Below are 25,012 nucleotides of genomic sequence, written 5' to 3' on the forward strand. Positions count from 1 at the left end.
CGCAAACAATCAATTCAATAGCGCTTAAATTTCAATGGTTGAATCACTTTTCCATCCAAATAAAATGCAATTTGATTAAAATTTAAAGGTAAAAGATGAAAAAAAATTAAGGATAAAATGACCAAAGATATCAATCTTAATTAGGTGCTAAATTTATCGTTATGCCTTTTATATATGATGAAAGTACCATGCAAGTCCTCTATAGGGAGTGATTTAAATTAATTCTATACTATTAAATAGATTAATTAAATTATTGTATTAGTAAAAAAAATCAAATAATGTCAAATTCTAATAGAGTTAGCATCTGTTGTTTTAAAAATGTCATTTAGATAACATTTTCTAAGGTTTTATGATTTTGCAAATGAAGTAATTTGTTTGGAGTTGAGCTACAAATGAAAAAATAATCTTCAAGTCATTTTTCGATCCATTTAATAATAGATGGACTAATTTGAGCTGGTCTTTATAATAGAAGAACTTGATAAACATCTGATCATGAAATGTACTTTATTCCCACGAACATGGATCAAACCCTCAACCTCACGGTTAATGGTAAGCAGTCACTACACCTCACTTCACCTTGCCTCATAATTTCTTGTTTCAATCTTTATTATTTGTTTTTCTAACAATCTTAAAGGCTTTAAAAAGTGCCTTTCATATGAGAATTTAATATATTGTGGACAAAGGAAGAATAGTGGTTTATCACTATGATGCATGCTTTAAGATTAAAGTTGAAACAAGAATGATTCTATGGCGCCCCTACAAATTGCAACTGTCGGTCTTCGGTTATACAAGTTAACTAATTATATCATTTTGTTGTATGAATTTTTTTTATGTTATTTAAAATACAATTTATGAATTGATAATTCTAAGTGTTTAATTAAAATAATACATAATTTTAAATAAATTTTAAAATGCAAAACATGGATATATATATTATCATAATTAAAAGAAAGAAAGAAGGAAAATGACAAATGGCCATTTTGTAGAAGAGAAAGTGGTGGCACTTTAGCCATCAATGGCGTGAGGCATTTTTTTTTTATTTTTTTTTGCAAAAAAAGATACGACATTTGGTCATTTTCTGCTTGGCAATTTACTTGGTAACAAAATTGTCGGTAAAAAAAGGTTAACGGGATAAAATAATTGATGATATTTTTAGTGACAAAATGATTGTCAAATATAAATTAAGATGTCGACACAAAAACTACCGTCGATAAAGATTTCTATCAACACGACACTATAGCGACAATGTACATTTCGTCGTTGTATCCAATTGGTAGTTTTATATTTAAAATCAGTGACGAAATTTTATTTGTCAATAAATACTTTTTTTTTAATTTCGTAAGATTTAAGAAGGTCATAAAGTTGTGTCCTTTCGGTGGAATAATTACTGAATTGAAAATTGATGTTTAGTGGTAAATATATTGATGTATCAATTGGTACACTATAAATATAGGTTCGTGTTATATTTGTAAAATACAAGAATTCAATGAAATTAGACATTTTGTTTTGATAATAAATATATATTTTATTTTTTTAATTTAAAATATTTTTAAAATACTTTTTTTTATTTTTAAAATAATTTTTTGGTGTTTATTAAAAAATGGGCTGGGCCGGGCAAGGTTCGGGCTTAGGAATTTTTTCCCGAGCCGGGTCTAGATAAAATTTTAGGCTCATATTTCGGGCTGGGCTCGGGCCTAGGACGTGGGCCAAAAAAATTTCTAGGCCTGACCCGGCCTAGCCCATGAGCACCTCTAGATAGTGGTTATATTTGATATATACTTGGTGAAATATCAAAGGTAGATAATTGGAGCCTTCTTATATGATTTGAGAATTATTGTCAATTTGGATCAAAACAAATCAAAACCCTCTTATAATCTATAAATATGTTGCTAAGATTCGTTTGAAACTGATTAGAGCTCTTATCTGGCATTTAAACGATATGGTTTCAAAATCTTGTCATGTATGGTATGACAGGTCCAGTAGATACGTTTTTCTTATAACATAAATGGTAGATTTCATTGCCAAATGTGGAAGATAATAGATAAAACCGTATTTTTACTCGCGAGATTAATTTTTTTTAAAAAATTATATAAATATCTTACTATATTGATTATTCTAAATATTTTTTAAAATCATGTAAACACCATACTATATTTGATTTTTATACACATAGGTTATAATATTTAAAAGATATAAATATCTAAAATAATAGCAATTTTTAAAAATATTCATATAAATAAAACAAAATATGTGGTTAATCTTTATACTTGAATGATGTTCTAGATTAGCCTTCATACTTAAAAGTTTTAAAAATAACTTAATTGTGTTATCAATATACTTATTAAATCGTACCAACTTCAAAAATAAAAGATTACCTACTTAAAACGCACTTGAATTTACAATTTTACATTTTTATTTAGGGTTTACAATGATCATAAATACATAATCAATCAACTATATCGTAAAATTAAATTAATACAAAGTATAATTGAATATAAAATCAAAATATAACTAAACAAAACTCATCTAAAACAACAAGATTTAGTGGGATTCAAGATATACATATAACAATAACGCATGACGAGATTTGAACATGTAAATTTAAAGCTCAAAACCTCAACCTTTATCACTAATATTAAAGCCTCATTCTTGAGCCCACTACCTATAAGTTGTTTACCGCAACAACAACCATTCCGATCGAGATAAGTCTCAACTCGGGTTATAAATTTGTGTTTGACTTGACTAATGATATTTCACTAGGGCATGCTTCTCATTTTTCTCTCTGTCATCGAATCCCCCACTTAGTTCTCTCTTTTTACTAACGAAAAATCCCCGTTCGTTTCCTCTCTCTATAATGGTAGTCTCAAAATTCTCTCTCACTTTAATCCTTTCCGTTCTCTCAATCTACGCCGTCGGCGGCGCCCACATCCACGTGGATACGGCGGCGCCGTCGCCTTCCTTCTCCTCCACCGGGGACTGCACGTTCCTGTTTATCAACATGGCCGATTGCTTGTCGTTTGTGTCGAGCGGGAGCCAGGTTGCAAAGCCAGAAGGAAACTGCTGTTCTGGCTTGAAAACTGTTCTCGATACAAACGGCGAGTGCTTGTGTGAGGCTTTTAAGAAAGTGCTTCTCTCGGCGTTCCGTTGAATCTCACTAAGGCTTTCACTTTGCCGGCCCTCTGCAAAATCTCCACTTCTTCTGTCCCTAAATGCGCTTGTGAGTGGTTTTTCCTTTTCTTTTAAAACAAATATTTTGATGGGAAAATTTGGTTAGTTTTTGTTTGGGAAGTGGGAATTTCTATTCCATTGACATTTTTTTAATGTAAAATTAATTTTCCTTCCATGCAAAGAATGAATTTGAGTTCGATCTATGTTAATTTTCCTTCGTTTTCTTTTTGCAAAAGAAATTAAGCATGCATGCATTCATCAACAATGACAAAGTAAATAAACAACCCTAAACTAAACTAATGATATTTGAATATTTGACTAAATCTAAAGGTTGAATCTCTAATCGAGACAAAACACTCCAAAACTTAAATTTTATGAAACTTATTAAAAAGAAAACAATGGAATTTGAGTTTTAGAATTGATGGCTAATAACCTGGGTATTTACTTTTTGTTTTCTTTGGCAGTATCTCTTACACCTGCTGGTGCGCCAGGTATGTTCTTCACTTTAAAGGTTTAATTGTTGTTTTAGTCCCTCTACTATTCTAAAATTTAATCTTTTTATTTTAGTTTGAACTAATTTAATTTCTCTATTTTTTTTAAATAGAGCTCTATTTTTTATAACTTCTACTTGATGGTTACTTGGATGGTTACTCGGACAGTCTGTTTATAATAACTTGATATTTTTGGATATTATATCTATAATATATATAAAAACATGTGTTTGGAAAATCTTTTGAACTGACGTGAATACTATTTAATTTCCATCGTATTAATTCATAATTATACTGTTTAATGAAAGTTGTGATAATTAAATATTTAAAAATAATTAAAATTTTTACTAGTTAAAAAAATTATGCTGCTTTTAAAATAGAGTTATTACTTAAATAAAATTTCAATCACATTAATCATCAAACTTAATCAATATTAAAGTTAATTATTTTAAATAGTATTATTTTGCATTAATTATATAAAGTAAAACTATATTGTATATTGAAAATGTTAAAAATGTATTAATTGTTATTTGAAAATTTCAGCTTAGTAAAGACACTACAACGCCATAGTTAGACCTATTCTAAAATTTGCTACCAAATTTGTAGGTGTGCAACCATCGACATTAGCAGGTGCGCCAAAGACGGTCTCAGGAGGTGGAAGAGCAGTGCTACCGCCACCGGCTTCTAGTGGATCAGGCTCGCCATTGCTTTCTGTTTCAATGGGATCTCTTGTTATAGGTTTCATATTTATGTTATTCACAGGGTATTAAAGTGAAATGTTATCATATGAGAGACCATTTTGATGTTTAGAATGTTGGTGATCATCTAGTTTCCCTTTTGTAGGTTTAATTCGAACTTCGTTTCAACTTTATACAATAGATAATAAGTATTATTTACATTGTTTGGTATGTGACCTTGAGTAAATCTAGAGTTTGATTCAACTTGGAGGACAATTTTTCTTTTATATAGTAATTTTTTATGTCGTGTTTAACGATAAAAATTTAATTATATACATTTACATAATTTAAATTTTAAAAAAAATATTAATTATTATAAAATTATTAATAATAATTGAGAAAAAAAAAGTAACAAAATTAAAATTAAATCATCATATGTAATATGTTAGTCCAAGAAAATTGTTGATAATATTTAATTGCAAATGAAATTAACAAGAAAAATAAGGATCATATGCAATTTTGTAGCACCATTTACTTGGGTTAAACCGGTAACCCAAGCAACGAATATCACATTTGGCCACTAAATCACATCAATGGCTAGTTCACATTTGACACTTCTTTTTAATGTTATTAAGCTCATTTTAAGCATTAAACATCTCTAAATACTACATTTAATATCGTAAAATTAAAACTTGGCTCAACAAAGTAAATTAAAATTTCATAACTCTCAACTTTTTTGGGTACCTTTCACTAATTTTTCTATACATATAAAGACTATAATCACCTTATGTACATGTCATTTCCAAGTCCAAAATCATATATCAAAAGATTCTTGAAGCCTTAAGAGTTGATGTGATGCTCGTGAAGTTCTTCTCGTGTCTTCTATCTACTTTTCTTCACCTACTTGTTTGTTTGCGTTAAGCTATGTGAATAGCTTAAGTGTAAGTATTCAACTGAATTCAATATTAATTACCATATTATATATATAATTTAATTAATTTTAATAATATTTATTCACCCAATTTCTTTCACTAATATCTCAAACTTTTAATTTATCTCCAAAACGTAAAATCATTTAATTAACTTTATAACTTATTGTTTTTACTTTAACACATACAGTCACTAATTAACTTTCACATTCATATATCAAAGTTTTTTTTCTCATATGAAAAACATAACATAAACACTTAGGGTCCGTTTGTTTACATGTAAAAGATTTTACGGAAAATATTTTCTGCATTTCCTGTGTTTGCTTCACAGAAAATAACTTGGTCAACATAAAATGACTTACAGGTCAATGTAAAATCAGCTCTTTTTCCTATAAAATGACTTACCTTTTTGAAAAGTGTAAGTTATTTTCCAAAAAAGAGCTCCTCTATAGATAATTTATTTTTATATAAAAGTTAATTTAATTCAAGCTTAATATTATTATATTGATAATAAATTTTATTTTATTTTTAAAAATGTTTAAAATTATTAAAATATTATATTTTTCAACATTATTAAACATACATATTTAATTATTTATATTTACTCATATAATAAATTATTAATATAATAAATATAATTTATTATTTTAATAAATAATTTAATATTTCAATTTTATTTTAATAATAAAATTTAAAAATAATAATTTTAAATAATATTATTCACATATTATTGAAAATATTCAATATCAATATTTTAACAATAAATATTTATTAGAATTATAAATATATTAATAATAAATGTTTTATAGTATAAATGTTAAAATATGTCATAAGTCTATGTACACTTCACAGATTTACAATTTAGTCTTTATACTTTTATTTTCAAGAATTTAGTCCCATTACTTTTCAAATTTGAAAATCAAGTCCAATTATTGACATCGTTAAACTTTTTTGTCAATTTTGTTGATGTCACATTTTTAAATAAAAAATACTTTCTTGGTAGTCATGTAATTAAAAAATGACGTTGTAATGAATCTGAATTTAACATAATATATTTAATATATGCAAAAATAATGTAAAATATAAAATTGTAGATAAAAATAAATTCAATTAAACAATGAAAAAATAAAAAAAATCTCAAATGTATGTTTGTTTCATTTAAAACAACTTTTATGAAATATTTTTAAGAAATCTACCAAACAACAGAAAATATTTTACACAAATTCATCCAAACATAAAAAAATATTAGCTTTTCCAGAAAAGTAAATCATTTTTCGAAAGTCATTTTCAGTGAAACAAACGGAGCCTTAATTCACATATTTCATTTAACACTTAATTCACGTGTATTACTAAAACACATATATCTCAATAACACTTTTACTTCCACATATCACTTTTACAGTCCTCAGTGAATCTTAGAGAAATTCAAAACATTTGATACATTGAAGAGATCCAGGCCAAACACGAACTCCTGACCTATAACGAAACTCTGATAACGGGAACTCTAGAAAAATATATAGGAACTCCAGTAAACACGTCACATAACCCAATACTTCTCTCCTAATCCCATTCGAACCCCCGTATCCCCAACTCAGTTCCTATCCTAACCCCCAACCCCTCTCAACTCCAAAATCATTTCATTATCATATATCATATTTCCTCTGAGTTCACTAAGGCATTAATCACTTTCATATAACATACCTGACATATCACATATATCACTTAGTATCAAATTACTTATTCACTTTGACTTACATAACCACATGCACTACATCCTCACTTCATACATTAATTCGCATAGACACTAAAATATCACATATTTACAATACTTTTACATTTAAGATTTTAATTCACTTTCATATAACACTTTGCTTTCATAAAACACTTACTTAAATAGTTATTTCACTATTTTAGTACACATAGTAACTTTTGAATATTTTACAATTTAATCTCTAAATTCATGAAAGTTCAATATTTATTTATATAAAACTTTAATATAACTTTTCACTTCATTTAAACCTTTAATCACAATATTTATTTCAAACCAAATTTTAAACTCTTTACAATTTTGTCCTCTCTATAATGATTTCATTATTCTACATCTATTCACTTATTAATCAATGACAAAAAAATAACTTTCAATCTTTATAATTCAATCCTTAGTTTCATAAAATTTACTAATCACTAAACTATCACTTTATCATTTCTTACATTACTAACATACTTTTAATTACATATTCACTACTAAATTTAATATATATATATTCAATAATCTTAATCGTATCTTATTTAGTTATATCATATTAAAATTTAAATACTCAAATATTTAAATTAAAATAATGAGTTGAATTTAATTAAGTACTTACTTATTCCTCACTTGAAATTAACCTTTCTCTTCACTTTTCCTAACTTTCCTTTCATTTTCAACTTCATTCAAGTTGTTTCCATGACTAAAATTAACAAACACACTCTCTCCCTTTTCTTTCTTTCCCTCCCTTTTATTTTTGCTGCCCAACTTCTGTTCAACCTTTGTAGAAATATATATATATATATAAATTTAGTCCATATATTCCATCAACCAATCAACTTTCAACACTTTTCAACCTTAAGTTCCATAAATTTTCACAAACTTTTCACCTGATCAGATATGAGATTTTAATCTCATCATTTTGTCTCTAAATAACAATTAAAGATGAAAAAATTGCTTTTAGGTCCCTCCTCCATAAAATGAGAACATTACACTTTAGTCCTTGTACTTTTCCACTTTATTCAATTTAATTCCTATCATAATTTTCCAACTCCACATATCAATACATATCCATATCACAGTCATAATACTATTTATTAAAAATGGTCAATTTTCACTTTTAATCCTTCAACTTTAAAAAATTTTCAATTGAGTCCTTACTAACTTTCATTATTCACACTTTCTCTCCAAATACTTAATTCACATTTAAAATGCTTATCCTTTCTCAAAGACTAAAAAAAGCGACTTTTTTTAGAAACTTACCCCTTTCTCTTCGATTTCACAAAAAAAAGAGCGACTTTTGGCCTTCCGGCCGCCGTATACGGCGGAGCTGTCGCCGATGATCGATAGCCAACACGGCGGTAGTTCACCGGAGGATGGCCGGATTCTAGAAAAGGGGAGAGGGTTTTGGAGGGAAAATTTTGGTTTTTTTTTTGAAAAGTGCAGAAATGAAACTATTTAAAAAAAAATTGAGTTAAATAAGCCTTATGAAACGACGTCGTTTTGGGCCAGTGCTCTAGGCGCCAAAACGGCGTCGTTTTGGCTTTTGACCCAAGTCCTGACCCGCTCCGGCCAAGGATCTGCGTGTTTTTAACGGAAGGGCTAATTGCACCTTTAGCCCTTTCGCTTTTTAATTATTTTGCAATTAAGTTCCTTTCATTTTTTTATTTGTGCCCTATAATTTATTTCAATTTACAATTTAGTCCACCTTGAAGCTGTGTGTTTTGGAGGGTGGGGATTATTGCCCATTTAGTCCCTCCTTGTTATCCGCGCGTTCAACTTGGTCCTTTTCCTTTTATTTATTTCTGATTTGCCCCAATTTTTTTTAAAGTTTGAATTTTGTCCTTTTTGTTATTTTTGCTATGTTATTATTAAATTAATTAATTAACTATTATCATCATTATTATTTTCCTTTTATTTATTTACTTATTATTATTACTATATTGTTAAATTAATTAGTTTTGCATTATTATATTTCCTTTTATTTATTTATCTAAATATTTTAAATACATTTATTTTATTATGTCATTTTATCTTTTTATATCCTTTCATATAATTTTTTAATTTTTAGATTTTTATTATTGTTATTATTATTATTAATACCATCATTATTATTGTTAATATTATTCTTAAATTGTTTTATACAATATTATGTCTTTAGCTTTAAATTTTTAGTTCATTATCCTTATTATTTGTTTTTTTATTTTTGGCTTGTTTATTTTATTTTATTTTATTCTTCATATTATCGTTCACATTAATTCATTTATTGTTATTCTGCTATGCATATCGACACCGTAATTCATTTCACGTTTTATTACAAAATAGTATCACATTTTACCCAATACATTAAAAATGTTGTTCTAAATAAGCAATGTTTCGTATTTTGGGAATCCGAAAAGTCGTTACCTAACTTACGGGGTTTCGATCTTCTTGATAAATTCGAATACAGGAACTTTTTTTAACATAAGTTTTTTAATAATCTCGGGAATTAAAGAGCTCGTGTTTCAACTTACGGATATGGTTTCTTTATAAAACCGAGATAATCAAATATCTTTTAAAATAAATAAAGCCTTTGCTATTTAGTCTCATTTCGAGGATTTAAGACATTGTGTCCTAACTTACGAGATATAGTTCTTTTTCTCGATTAACGTGAAATATGTCGTTTTCTAAAAAAAATTCAATTAAGCGATATTTTAACAAAGAATTGTATTTTAAATTCTTTTTGAGTTTTCAATTTTCGACACTAAGACACTAATTAATCAGCTAGGTACCAATTTTAGGCGTTACGAGGGTGCTAATCATTCCTCGTACGTAACCTACTCCCAAACCCATCTTTATGAATTGCGTGGACCAAAACTGTTTTTTTAATAAATCAAGTCGTTTATTAAAAATAACCACTTTTCGAGGTGACCCGATCACACATCATCTAAAAGGATTTGTGGCGACTCCCATCTCCATTTTCGTTTTAAATAAAAAGTCGACCCCTTTTCAAAAAATGGTTTCGACAAGGGTGTTAATATGTATTCCCTTTAGAATAACAAATATCTTCTTATCTACATTTCGGAACTTTGAATGTTTCAAATTAAATAGCTCACAAGCCGTCTTTAATGCCTGTGTCTAGCTCCACTATCTCAAAGGGTATTGTACCCCATGATATGGTGCAATATAACTTTTTGCATATGCATAACCAACTTTGTAGATTACAATATAGCAATTGACTTATGCTAGGGTGCTCAAATACGTATTTATACAAGAATAATATAGAATTTATAATATAGCTTTTATAAACTTAATTTTTTATTAGATAAAAAGTTGTGTGAAATATTTGTATTTGATATGTTCAATAACAAAGTATATTGGTCCAATAATAAATATATAATTCTATTTTTAAAAAATGAAATATATCCTATAATTAAAATTTTTTTATTAGTGTATAAAATAACTTTTATAAATTTGTATAAAACTAATTTCTTAAACTTAAATAATATATGTGTTTGAAAAATCACAGGGTAATTGATAATTTCTTATAATTACCTGCATAATTACTCTCTGGTTCTTAGACTCCTCCTAAAAATCGAATAGTGCAATTAGAGTGTTCCAATTACATTTAATTCGGTGAAACCCACCAATTATAATAGTTTTTTAAACATATGTAATTACAAATAATTACATCAAAATCTAATTATTAAATGGATTTTCAAATAATATTGGAACCAATTCAAATTATAAATATATATATATATGTTTCTCATTTGTGTTTCTAGTTTTCTTTGGTTAATTGGAGGATTGATATGATTTTTATTGCCTACTTAATTTTCTTCTTAAAGGCTTTAGATTGAAATGGGAAAAGAGGAATCTATATTTAATTTTAATATGAATTATTACTGTTGTTTATGGTCAAGTAAAAATTTTAGGTCCATTTTCTAGGTTTGGGTTTAGTTTAAAAAATGGGCCTAAACTTTTTTTCAAGTTCGATGGAGATAAAAATGTTAAAATTCTAGTCTGGTCTACCTGTATTAAAATTTTTATAGAAAAATAAATTTAAAAAATATAAGACATCAAATATACTAAAAACATTAAAATAAATGTTTCCTAACAAATGAAAAAAAAAACTTAAATAACATTAAAATAAGTGCAACTTAGAAAGCAAATACCTCTAAAATAGTACCAAAACCAATAATAAAAAAAGAGTTATATAATATCCAAACAATAACAACAAAATAATAGCAATATAATAGCAAAATGATAGCAAAATAATGAAAAAATAGTGAGTAAAAAAAAACAGTTTCTTTTTACAAATTTGGGTTGAGCCAGACTGGTCCGGACAAAAAAAGCTTACCCGAGACCCGATCTATTTAGAAAGCAGACATCATTTTTTCCATACTCATTTTTCGAGCCTATATTTTAATCCAAACCCTATTATTTCAGGCGAACTTTCAGGCCAAGCCACAAATCTAACCACATGTAAAAAATATATCTCTCTTAATTTTCCATTGTCCTCATCATTTCCATTGTAAATTTTTGGTTAAAACATGTTTTAAATTTCTACATTTAAAACCTTTCACTTTTATAATATTAACAATTCAATTTAAATTTTTAAATATGAAAAATAAAAAAATTATCTTCAAAATAAAAATGCATTACGAATGGTAAGATTGCATATTTTAGCTGTTTTTGTTTTCAAATTTATTAATATATTATATAATTAAACATGCTTTTATATTTTTATTTGAAGGATAGAGAAAAATTATGAATAATTTTATGAAAAGCTAAAAAATCAAAAGAAGAGAAGCTAGTAATTAATCCCTATAAGTAGATATTGAAAACATATATTAATGTTAGCAAAAATAAATAACTCTTAGAATTCAAATAAAATCAATTGATTTAATTATAAAATTTTGAGTGATTTACCAGGCTCATTTTTTTAAAAAAAAAATGAAAATGGGCCACTTTTGTTAAAATTTACGGAAATAAGCCGATTATACAAAAGCACGCTCAACTGGTGCCATTTTTAGGGGAAAATAAAAAAAAAGCGTGTCCAGCTCAGAGCTTTTTTCCCCCTGACCAATAAAATGCGTCCAGGTCAGCTGCTAAAGAAAAGCGCATCTAGGTTAGCACGTTTTTCCCTGTGTTTTTAGGGTTTTAATTGTTTAATTAGGGTTTAGGGTTTATTAAATTAGGATTTTAGTGTTTTATTTAATTTTAAATGTTTATTAATTAGTGTTTTAAGGTTTTAGGAAAAATAATTTTATTATTAGGGTTTTGGGTGTGTGTTAATTAGGGTTTAGGAATTTATTGTTAGGATTTTTAATGTTCAAAAATTAGGGTTTAAGGGTTATGAAAAAAAATTTTGACGAGATGAGTTTTCAAAAAATATCCCGGGAATCCCGAGATATCTGAAACATTTCTAAAAAATGCCCCGGATAGTGGGGGTTGAGGTTTGTAGAGAAAAATGCTCCAAGAAGGATGCACTATCAGCAAAAGTACTGAAAACACTTCCAGTTGGATGCCCTTTTTAGTATTGCTGCTGATAATGCATCTTACTTGGAGCGTTTTTTCTCTACAAATTTTAACCCCTACTATTCGGGGCATTTTTACAGAAACGAATGGGATGTTATCCCTTGGGCTATAAATGACTCATATTTCAGCCTCTGGCGGCATAAGTTGGAGCAATAGAATTTGAAGAAGTTCAGAAGAATATAAGTTCGTAGGGAATGTATAAGTTGGAGCAATGATACTATTTGTAAAAAAAAGCAAGCATAAGCATTGATTTTTCGTGTTAATATTTATTTGAAGCATTATATTTTTTGCATAATTTTTTTGTTTCGAAATTCTCTCAACAAATGATTTGGTTAAAAATGAGTGGACAGATTAGTGTTATTATTTATTACGACAGTGAAGTCCGTAACACCGAGAATGGCATGGTTTTTTTATGGGAGAACACAACACAACTGGATTTTAACCAGAACATAGAGTTGCTAGAACCTCAGAAAAGAATTAGGCAAAAAATCGTCGGATCTACGACAATGAGAGTATTGTCTCATAAGTATCGATTTTGTGCTTCGGTCGATCCTGCGAGATATGATGCATTCGCTATCAAAGGTGCTCGGAGCTTGGAGGCGATGGTGCAGATGCATATCGACAGTGGATCATCGTTTCTTGAGTTATATGTGGAATTTTCAAGGCCAGTTGAAGGACTTGCGACTTCAACATCTTTTCCTGTTCGAGAGGTGAGAATGGTTGAAAATGTCGATAATCTAACCACTTTGTTAGAAAGTTCCCATTATGATATCTCAGAATCATCAATAAGAAAACATTCATCTATCTCGGCCTTAGATTTCAATCGTGGGAGGTAGAACCTCGAACTATCGGGTTTTGGTGGTAGAACGAAATATATGACCCCTGCACGACACTCAGTTAGTGGATGGGACATGAACCTCGGTGGATTAATGTTCAACGCTGAGAATACTTGTTGGGGAATGGCAGTAACTTCCAGTGATTGGTAATTGACATGTAATTTTAGACGTTCTGACATGTACACGAGAAGGGATGATGTACTCCCTACGATGTCCATCGACGAAGGGACCTCCAACATGGCAGATGTTGGTAGGTTCGAGAATGAAGATGACAATGAATCTGATATGGATCCACCCCGGGAGCCCAATGCCAACGGTTCAGAAGTTGCATTATTTTCTGAAACAGAGCCTATTCTAACTAAACCGAAGATGGTGAAGGGGGTGAAGAAGAAGAAGAAGAATATACATGATTCACGGCGTACTCTTCTCCAGCCCACATGCATAATGTCGATCTATCGACAGAGGATGGGTTGGAGTTTGCAGAACTACCACACAAGAGGCTTGGCCGTGCAAGTCATTCGTTTGATTCGAATGATTTGATATGTGAAAAGAATCAAAGTAAATTTTCATTTTGCTATAATATGTGAAAAAAATCAAAGTAAATTTCCATTTTGACTAAATGTGAATGGTACAAAAATCAGACAGTGTACAAAAAGATTCAAAATAACTTCTATTTTCTTAAATGATACAATATAAAATTAATCAATGCATATTCCAGTTAGAATTTGTGCCACATAGGGGTAGTTGACGGTTACGCACTGAATTCTTTCTGGGTTTAACTTCTGGGTGGGGTTGTGGTCTTAGTTGTTCCTTTTCTTCGCCTTCGGTCAATTACAATCCTTACATTATCGGTTGCCATCATGTATCCTCCGGTCTATAAATAGGTGTTTGGAAAGATGACTCACATTGCTAGAACAAAGATTCTGGAGGTGTTTGCGTCATAAACGACGAATGTGCGTAACTATGTTGAGTTCCATAAACCAATGGGATAACAAGTGGACTCTTCGTTGGTGCCTCATTCATAGATAGCCTATACATTATCGTAAGCATCAGCATCATCAAGAAATGAGATGGCTCGGGCGTGTGCCACATCGGGGATGGATGACCAACAGTCCAACCTGACATAGGATTAGAAGTAAAAAAATGTGGTGCAATATATTATACTTGTGTGAAAATAAAAGGGTTAGGATACGCACTAGAATAAGATGGTACATACTGAACGGGGGGTGGTGTGGGCATCGATGTTGAGGCCGTCGGGGCCAGTTCTTGCGTGGGCGTTGATGATGGGTTCGCCTTGCCACCCCTTGGATTTAAAGGGCCCCGTCGTGGCCTACTCATATGGAGATGCTGACACCTTGCCTCTTCCCTGTACAAATATGGCTTGTTATGGATCCTAAACCATGGCATGTACTCCAGATTGCATGCTAACTCCAAAATAATAATAGGTTTGTGAGTAGGTAAAAAAATCATATCGATTATTTTACATGTTGATATATTGCGAGCGGAATACCGGCCAATTCTCATCTAGTCATCGTAAGTCGATACGATGCAGATCATCAAGCTCTTGAGGTACCATGGGTATCGACTGTTAGAATCTGAACTGTCGCAACACTTTATCAGTCTCGTGCATCTCAACGGTTGCGTACACTACCACAAAGAATTCCTCGAGGATTACTGCTCAAATTGTCAGATCCTCATATGGTGTCTATTCAAACTGTATTAACGTGATAAAAAATATTATTTATATATATACTATTAAATACAAAATCGACTACGTTATTTGTATATAGTTTAAAATTAAATAAATACATACCTCCGCTTCCGATCATTGGTCTAATAGAAGGCGTATATATTGAAGCTCGGTAGGTAATCCCACGTGACTCGACGCATGGTTCCACCTATTTAAATAACTTATTAGCATAATAATTTAAATTTAAATCAATTTAATCATGGGGATATCTACTGAATTTTACCTTGTTACGAATAGGAATGTATACGGTTAGTTCGCTCGATTGCCCATGACTGTAGTAGTAAAAGGTAACCACCAATTTTGATTTCCGCTGGTTACTCAGCTCAACACATCTCCCGGTACAATGTCGCCAACATGGTGGATCCCCAACTGAGTTCGCCTGCTCTTCTAAAATCAACGAGTTTCAGCAACCACCTTAGATGGACAAGATTTCGTGACTTATCCAGCATCAGGATACCCCCGATGATCTGAAGGATATACGCCCAAGCGCATCGTTCTCTTTAGACTTCAGTCGAATCCTCAACCAGCTCCGCAAAATTTTTCGTATCCAAGCCATTTTGATCCAACCTCTGTAAATCATCTCCGGAATTACACCCAAAAGATTTAACATACGACTCCCCAATCAGCAAACTGAATAGAGCCAATGACTACTGACCCGTCTACGGGTAACCCCAACTATAAATACATGCCTTCTAAAGTGATAGTACACTCGCCGTATGAAAGATGAAATGTGTGCGTCTCGGGTCTCCACCTCTCCACCAATGCACTTATGAGTTTTGGATCCAACTTACACCCCTAGCCTATAAGAGCTACGTGCCAAAAATCGACTTCCCTCTAGTATGTTTCGATCAACGGTGATGGAGGACTAGGTAGATTACGAATATGACATTGTAAAATTCGATCTTCCAACTATTTACGTAAAAAATATAAAAAATATTAAGTTAAAATATAACAATGAAATAAAAAATTTAAAAAAGATTAAAAATTATTAAATTTTTTTCTTACCATTTGCAATTGGTTGACGAAGATGTGCTTGTTATCAAGATGGATTAGAGAACTAGCCATTGCTAAATTATATTGAACACGAACAAATTTTTAATAAAAAATTATTATAGCCATTGCAAGTGACCGTAGGGGGGAACGCGCTGGCTTGGATGCGTTTTACTGGTCAGGGGGAAAAAGTGATGAGTTGGATGCACTTTTCTAATTTTCCCCTGAAAACGACACCAGCTTGGCGCGTTTTTGTATAATCAGCCCATTTTCGTAAATTTCAACAAAAATGACTCATTTCCATAATTTTTTAAAAAAATGGGCCTTTTCTGGTAAATCACTCTAAAATTTCACTCTACTGTTTTATGAAAATCAAATAATTAATTTTTTTACTTTAATTGTCAAAATTTAATTCTTGTAACTTATGAAAACTAAAAAGTGGATTTAATTGAATAACAGTCTTAAACTTTACCATTAAATCATTAATACAGAAATAAACTCTTTTAACAGAAGAATATTAGGGGAAAAATCAATAATTCAACAATTTGAATGAAAAAAAAGCAAAAAAAAAAAGAAAAAGAAAGAAAGAAAGAAAAGAAAAGAAAAGCTAAAATTATTGTGTTTGTTAAAAATTGAACTAATTTCTTAATTTCCGTTAAATATAAAGACTACCCTCTCAATTTTAATAAAATAAAATAACCAAAATTTATAATTAAACAAAATAAATTTTGATAATTGCAAATAATGCTTATAAATAACTCGGATAATTCCAGATACTAATATCAAAATCTAGCTAAAATGTTTTAAAGAAAAATCCCCATAAATTCTGCATTCCCTTGTAATAGAAGAGATTTTGTTTATTTAATTCTCTACTTTACTTTTCACATATAATCATAATAGTTGGAATCAGATCGGATCAATTGGTATATCAATTTAAAATAAGAAAAAGAAACAATTGACTTATAAATTAGTATAAATCAGAATAAAAATTGCTTGAGTCAGTGATAAAATCAAATGAACCAAATTTTATAATTTTTTAATTGAAATCAGATCGACAATCAGACCGATCGAATCAGGAACTAATGGCCTAACTTATTTGACCACTAGTCCAGTTTAAAAAACCATGCATATGATTTCATCTTCATCGTTTACTTATTTAAGATTGTGAGCATATCCAAATTAATAAAATAATGAATATCATGTCATCACTTTAATGACAGTAACTAATATTTTTATCAATTTAAACTTTCTAATAACATTATAAAATAAAAATAAATAAATTATACCAAATTAAAATAGAAAGGTTAAATCTAAATGTCATGATTAAAAGTCTAAAACTAAAATTAGACCCATATATAGAACAGGTAAATTAAAAAAATTACTATTTTTTAAATATACAATTAACCCCCTAATCCCTAAGGAGTATTTAAAAATATAAAACTTGGAAGCCTTGTAAAATTAAAAAGTTACACTATTAGTTTATCATATATAGCATATCATTTATTATATATCTATGTAATATAATTTTTAATGGCATTTTGCAAGTTATATTTTCATAAAAGTCCTTCAAGTTTGTTTATATTCAAGAATTTTCAACTTACAATTGTACTTAGTACTTCAAATTCTAAATACTTAATTAGAAAATTTTCTATTCAAGCGGGTTCTAGAGTAATTATGTGAACTTTGTGGGTTGGTTGGGTAAATAGTTAGATCTTAAAATTTAGTTTTGTTAAATTAGAACTAAAAGTTTTTGTTAGTGGAAAAAATTATGATTAATGGTATTAATTATACTGTCTGACCTGGGATTAAAGGAAGCGGTGGTGAAAGACTATATATAAGAAGGATTATTCATGTTGATATTCATTTTTTCTCTTATTCTTCTATCTTCTTCTTCTCTGGTTCATTCTGCAAGTTAAAAAAACTAAGAAACGAGTTGCATGAAAGGAAGAATCTGAGCTGTTAGCATAAATACTTGAGAATTTAGCAATCTGGTAATCCTTCTAACTCTTATGTACGTTTCGATTTAAGGAAAAAGAAGAAAAGTCTGGGGGTTTCAACATAAATAATTTTGAACTGTGATGTTAAAGTCGTAGTTATCAATTATAATTCTTTTGCATGCATATGGATTAAAGTTTCTTACATATATATATCTTCGTTTTGATCTTTATATAATTGTTATATTTAGCCAACCAAGAAAGAGGAGGTTCAAGTGATAAAGGGAAGGCTAAGCAGGTGTAAACTGTGTCAACCTAGGTATTTTGTTGGTGAGTTTCTAAACTCAAACTTTCCATGGTTATTTTATATAAATCTATATAGTATTGTAATTCCATGTTGTGGTTGTTTTCATGCTCTGCTAATGATGAGTTGTATTACCATGGATGGTTTATGTAAAGTATTGTTTTACAGTTGCATGTTCGATTATACTTTTCAGATCACTGTTTGATAAACTTTCATTGGGAAAAATAATTATTGATGACGTTATCTTCTTCATGGTTCACATGATGCTATGTTTTGGTATGATGTGTTGTGTTTTCGATAAAATGATCAGTTGAATGCTTGCTACAAGCCTGTTTAAATTATGAATGATATGGAGGGCTATTTTGGCGGATGGAAGATGAAGAAATGTCATGTTGAACACTCTTTGTCACATGTTATTTGGTTTTGTGGAGGTTCGGATAGATAGTACGAATAATGTATATGCATGGTTTTAGGCTTTGCAGAGGTTCGGTTGGATTATATGGAGATATATTCGCAAATAATTATGATAAACCAATGTGGGTTTTATGTACGTATGAGACTCTGTGGAGTCTAAGGCTATAAGCCACATATGTGTAAGTAAGTCCATGCTCAAGGCATATGAAAGTTGTGAAAGATATGAAAGTCTATTGGACTTATTTTATATGCTTTATGTTAAAGTTAAATATGAGATTTCGCCAAATGAAGTTCGCGGCAAAGTCCGCTTGTATGAATCCACTATGATTGTGAAGTTCTATGAATCCGCATGTTTAAAGTTTGGGTTTAAGATTTAAGGTGTTAAATTTGAAGTTTAGGGTCTTGAATTTAGGATTACTTTTGCATTTATTTATAATAAATTAATATTAAATTATATTTAAATAAAGTTATTACTATTTTTATTTATAAGTTTTATTTTTATTTTATTCAATGATGAAATGCCATGTTATTATTCACTAATGGTGCATAAAACCCATATGGATAATGGATCAAATATCTTCTGAATTAGTATTAAATATTATTATTTTCAAATCAATTTGAATAAAATAAGTCTTTTTGCACAAAACTATGATTTAGTAAACCAAGTTTGATGTGGATTAGGCTTAATGTTGATGTAAAGTTTCAATGAGGTAGAGAAGGTAATGAGGTTTTAGAATGATTCACCAGTGTAAGGCATAGATCCATCCATGATTGGAATGAGGAAGAAAAGTATTGAAGAGTTCCCTTGATGAGAGAATGGGCCCAAATATGTGTATGGTGATTGGATTCCCTTTGCCTAATTTTGAAAAATGTATATAAAGATGTCCCTGATGAGACCCACAATGTGACTAAGATGTTTATGATAACAATTCTTCTAATTGAAGGAAACATTATAATGTGATTTTTTCTTGAGATAAAAGCAACAGTAAAATTTTTTTCTTGCGGATGAGGTCAATTTGATTTAAGAAAATTTACATATATTTCTTCTTACAAAAACTATGGTAATCCGCAAGTATTGCAACCATTGGTAAGTATTTAAAATTATGCTCATAGTGAAGATAAAACAATCGTTTAAAATTAAGTTTGCCTCGAAGATGGAGCAACCATTTGGGATTACATTGATGTAATAAGGCGAATCATTGTTCAATGAGATCGTTTGGGATTATGATCAATATGTGTAGAATAATTGTTCAATGAGATCGTTTGGGATTATGATCAATATGTGTAGAATAATTATTCAATGAAATCGTTTGAGATTATATTGAATATGTGAGAACTGATTAACATTGATTGAAAAAGTGTAATAAAGATATTATCTTTAAAAAATTCATAAAAAATGACAAAGTGTGAATATTGTCATTTTCATAGTCATACATTACATATTTGTCTAATGACATTTTCAAAATTTTTAAAGGGTGTAAAGATATTTTCCCAAAATTTTAGAGGGGTAATGCCAAATGAAGATGAAGAGAGAATGCTTAATGCCAAAAGACAAATGGCAATAACTTTTGTAGAGCTATGTCTTAGTGTATCTATGGTGAACTTGACCAAGTGGAGCATTGGATTGAGCCTGTCATATATCTGTCGAAACCATTTTAAAAATTTGAAAAAAAACGAGAATCGACTTTGAAAATGCAAATGGGAGTCGCCACCGATCTGTAATGAGGTGTGATCAGATCACCTTGAAAACGATTTTAGGTCTACGAATCTTGAGAAAATAGGTTCGGGAGTCGGTTACGCACGAGGAAGGGTTAGCACCCTCGTAACGCCCAAAATTGGTACCGAATTGATTATTTAATGTCTTAGTGTCAAGAATTTGAAACGATTTTAGGATAGGATCCTTTGAAAAGAAAATTTGAATGAAATAAATTGGATGATGAGACTCACTTATTTCAAAGCAATAAATTGTTGCACTCAATAAGTTAGAGTGCAACATTTTAAATCCTCAAAATTAAGTCTATCTCTCGATTTTCAAAACCTATGCATTTTAAGAAGGGTATTTGATTATTTGGGTCAAATGAGAAAATCAAAACCCAGTAAGTTAGGGTTCGATTTCACAAAATTCCTAAATATCGAATATTGCCATTATTTTCATTTGTTAGAAAAATCCTCGTCTCGAGAAAACAATATGTAACATCCAATGCGTTAGGACACCACGTATCGAATTCCCGAGAATGAGCTTTTTATCTATGTTTTAATTAAAGAAAATCTTCGATTATTTAGATTCAACGAGGAAAATTGGAACCCAATACGTTAGGGCTCAATTCTTTCGAAGATTCCAAATACCGAACTTTGCATTATCTTGAAAGTTTTTGAATAAACCATATTAAACACGACTTTTTGAACGAATAAAGCACAATGGAATAACAATGCACGACGTGAGGCGATAATTCATAAACCACAATATAAGTTAATAAACACTAATAATAAATGAATGCCAATAAACAAATACCATACGCATAAAGACAATAATTTCACATCACATGTAGGTATCAACATTAACATTTAAAAGCTAATAGTAATAAAAAATACTAAGAAACAAGTGAATTAATACAAACACCAACCCAATGTACAAGTTTGAAATAACTAAAAAATATGAAAGAAAGGAAATTATATATTAAAATAAATTTAAAATAAGTAATACATAAATGAAAATTTGAAATAAATTAAAAATACGGTTAAAGATAAATACTACATAAAATAATAATGTCCAAATAAATTTTAAAGTAAGTATTATATAAAAATAGATCAAAGTACATTAAATAATACATATATGTACGTATATTTATAATAACAATATATAATGAAGATTAAACAATAATACGCAATAAATTTTGAAACAAATGTATAATAAATCCAAAGTGGTAATGCAATTTTATTTATAATATAAAATAATACTACATAAAAAATACGTAATAAAACTAACTATTAATATATGATAATAATTCAAAACTTAAGGTAATAATATAAATAACAAAATAATGATATATGTACATAAATAAATAAACACATAAACTAATACAAATAATAATATTAATAATAATAATAATAATAGTTAAGTAATTTTAAAAAGCGCAAGGGGGACTAAATCGAAAGTTAAATCCAAATTTAAGGGAAAGAAAATGCAATTAGAAATGTCTAAGGGTCGTATTAGAATACGCGCGTAATATTGGGGACCAAAAAGGGAAATAATCCCGTGCCCTCAAAACGCAGCATTTAAATGAAGACCGAATTGAAATAAATTCAAAATTCGTGCGGGAAAATTACAAAAAAACAAAGATGAAATTAAAAAGATGGAGCAAAGTGGAGGGATCGAAGGCGCAAATAGACCACGCAACAAAAATGCGTGGATCCTCCCCTGGTCGGGTCACCGCGCGAGTCGCTATGGGCAAATAGCGTCGTTTTTGGCCATTGAGGTTGAGGCTCAAAACGGCGCCGTTTAGGTCCTCTATAAAACCAGATTTTTTCTTAAAAATTTCATTTCTTCCCTTATTTTCCAAAAAAAAAAAAACAGAGAAACCTCTCTCTCTCTCTCTTTCAAAACCCAAAATCCGGCTGGCCAGCTCACCAAACCACTGCGTCAGCCGTCGGTCGCCAGCGACGGCACCGCCGTACGTGGTGGTCGGGAATCTAGAAACTCTCCGTTTTCCCTCGCTCTTTGCCGTTTCAAATCCTAGGCCTCCGCCCATTCAACTTCGACTCGCCCAGAGGAGAAGAAGGCTTCATCGGCGCACCCACGAAGGTAAAACTCCTTCTCCTTTCCTCTCTTTATTTTATTACTTATATATATACATCAAAACGAAGAACAGATTGAAGAGAGAAAAATAACAACTTTGAAATCACCTTTAAGAACTGTTTTTTATTGCTTTTCTTTCAAGGATTTCATACAATATTCGTCCCAACCCTCTTTCGTTCGGTTTCATCCCTTTTTATATCGAAAATACTCAGTAATAAAAAGAGAAAAATATCAAAATCTCATTCCCTTTTCGCTATTTTTGTCTTCTTCCGTTTTTGCTGCTTTGGCTTGTTTTGTTTGCTGCAGGTATTGGAGTACGGAGGTGGACGTGGCACGTACAGAGGTGCGCGTGAGGCCGAGGGAAAGCCCTGGTGGCTGCGTCGCTGGAGGCCAGCCATTGCTGCTAGGGTTTCTGGTTCTTTTTCTGTTTTGGGCTAGATGTAGTTGGGTTTAGGTTTGGGCTGATTGGGTTTTCTGGATATTGGGTTATGTGGGTATTGTAATTGGATTTAGTGATTGGGCTTCAATACGAATTTGGCCATTGTAATTGGACTATTTTTTATTAGGTTTATGATTGGTTTATGGGCCGTGCAAAAATGGGTATTACAATATCATAAATGGAAATTAAGAGTGCGTTTGGTTCGCTGTATTGGATTAGAGATGTATTGGATTAGAAGTGTATTGGATTAGAGGTGTATTGGATTAGAGGTGTAATAGCAAATTAACTGTTTGGTTGAATGTAATGGAATAGATGCGTAATAGTAATCTTGTGTTTGGTTGAATGGAATAGAGGTGTAATAGCATAGTGGAAAAAACTAAAATGACTAGAATACCCTTAGCATAAATTTATTTTGGTAAATGATTATTGTTATTGTTATTTAAATTTTAATAAGATTATTATTATCAATAATAAATATTTTAATCATATTTAAACATAATTATTATTAAACATATTTTAATTAAAATATATAATTTAATAAAATTCTTAATAATTACCAGAAATTTGTTTTGGTAAATTATTATTGTTATTGTTATTTAAATTTTGATAAGATTATTAATATGAATAATAAATAATTTAATCATATTTAAACATAATTATTATTAAATATATTATACTTAAAATATATAATTTAATAAAATTCTTAATAATTAATATTCTTATATGAATTTACTCAAATCATAATATATTATATGATACTATAAAAGATAATTTGAAATAATTAATATTAAATATATTTTAATTAAAATATATGATTTAATAAAATTTAAAATAATTATAACTAATAAAATTTAATAAGTAAGAATTGAACTCTAAAAAATAAAAAAAACATAACCATATCGAATTATCATCAAGAACTCGATTGAATTTACAACAATTCTGAATTAAACGGAAGTACTGCCTCAATATCTCACTTTCAACTAAAAATATAAAGCAAGCATTCAATAGAAGAAATTCAAGCCGATACAATATCTCTTTCACCTTGCTCTCAACTCCAATTGGCCTTCCATGAAACCGATTCTTCACTTCAAACAAAATAGCTCACCAATCTAGCAGGAAAACGAATACTGTCCAAAGTTGCCATTGAAAATAACCTCCAACTTCATGTGTCCATTCCACAAGTTAAGGGAAAAAGCAATCTCTGCCAATTCTGGATTTATATGATGCATTGATAAATCAGTAAATAGAAGGCCATGAGGTATGGTTGCTAAAAAATCACAATGAATCAAAAGTAATTTACCTCTCCAGGAAGGCTAAATTGCCAAGAGCACATGTTTCCTCTAAAGCACCAAAAACCAGAAGACATATTTGTTGACAAGTTGCAGTACTGCCTCAAGATCTTAGTTCAACTACAATATAAAGCAAGCATTCAGCAGAAGAAATCAAAAGCTTACTTGTTCCTCGTTTTCAGCAGAAGGGATAGGATCATCTCAAAAGATACTGGTTTTTATTTTCATTGCCACATTACGAGTTTGTATTCTTTGAGAGTTTCTAACAATTCTATGCAATACCAAGATGCAAAAGATCGATAGCCCAACAAAGGGGGCAGATGATCATTTATTTTTCGTTCTCAAAGCGGAACATTCATCATCAGTCTTAGATATTCATCCATCGAAACTCAACAACAAACAAATTATTACCATTTACCATAGGTGAAAAAAATCTTTGCAACCCATACATCACAAGACTTCCACACAAAAGGTAAGAACACAAGGAAGTGTTGGGGAAGCTCATTAGCAAGTTTGTTATAAGTAACCTATGAACATTTAAACATGTCAATGCTCAAACTCGCTCACCACTACCTTCTGATTCCATGGCCTTTAAACTTTCTGCCATCATTTGATCTCTGTTCTGTCTTTGTCTTTCTACAGCAACCATATACAGGGCTACATAAGAACTAATTGTGAATTACCAGCAAGAACAAGGAAACAAGATGAAGTTTATAATTCAAGAGTGA

The 25,012-nt window shown here is 29.9% G+C and overlaps 2 long non-coding RNA genes across 2 annotated transcripts; one reads left to right on the plus strand and one right to left on the minus strand.

Moving 5' to 3' along the window:
• Positions 1 to 2,727: 2,727 nt before the first annotated feature.
• Positions 2,728 to 4,612, plus strand: LOC107919407 (uncharacterized). The gene is made up of 3 exons (XR_005923609.1): positions 2,728 to 3,217; positions 3,633 to 3,659; positions 4,266 to 4,612. It is a non-coding gene; the product is annotated as an uncharacterized lncRNA (long non-coding RNA).
• Positions 4,613 to 23,875: 19,263 nt separating this feature from the next.
• On the minus strand, positions 23,876 to 24,704 carry LOC121225739 (uncharacterized). Its single transcript, XR_005923610.1, has 2 exons — positions 24,296 to 24,704; positions 23,876 to 24,205 (listed from the first exon to the last, which is right to left on the minus strand). It is a non-coding gene; the product is annotated as an uncharacterized lncRNA (long non-coding RNA).
• Between the last annotated feature and the right edge of the window lie 308 nt (positions 24,705 to 25,012).

The sequence above is a fragment of the Gossypium hirsutum genome, chromosome D13 (genome assembly GCF_007990345.1).
Source record: "Gossypium hirsutum isolate 1008001.06 chromosome D13, Gossypium_hirsutum_v2.1, whole genome shotgun sequence".
Taxonomy (NCBI): domain Eukaryota; kingdom Viridiplantae; phylum Streptophyta; class Magnoliopsida; order Malvales; family Malvaceae; genus Gossypium; species Gossypium hirsutum.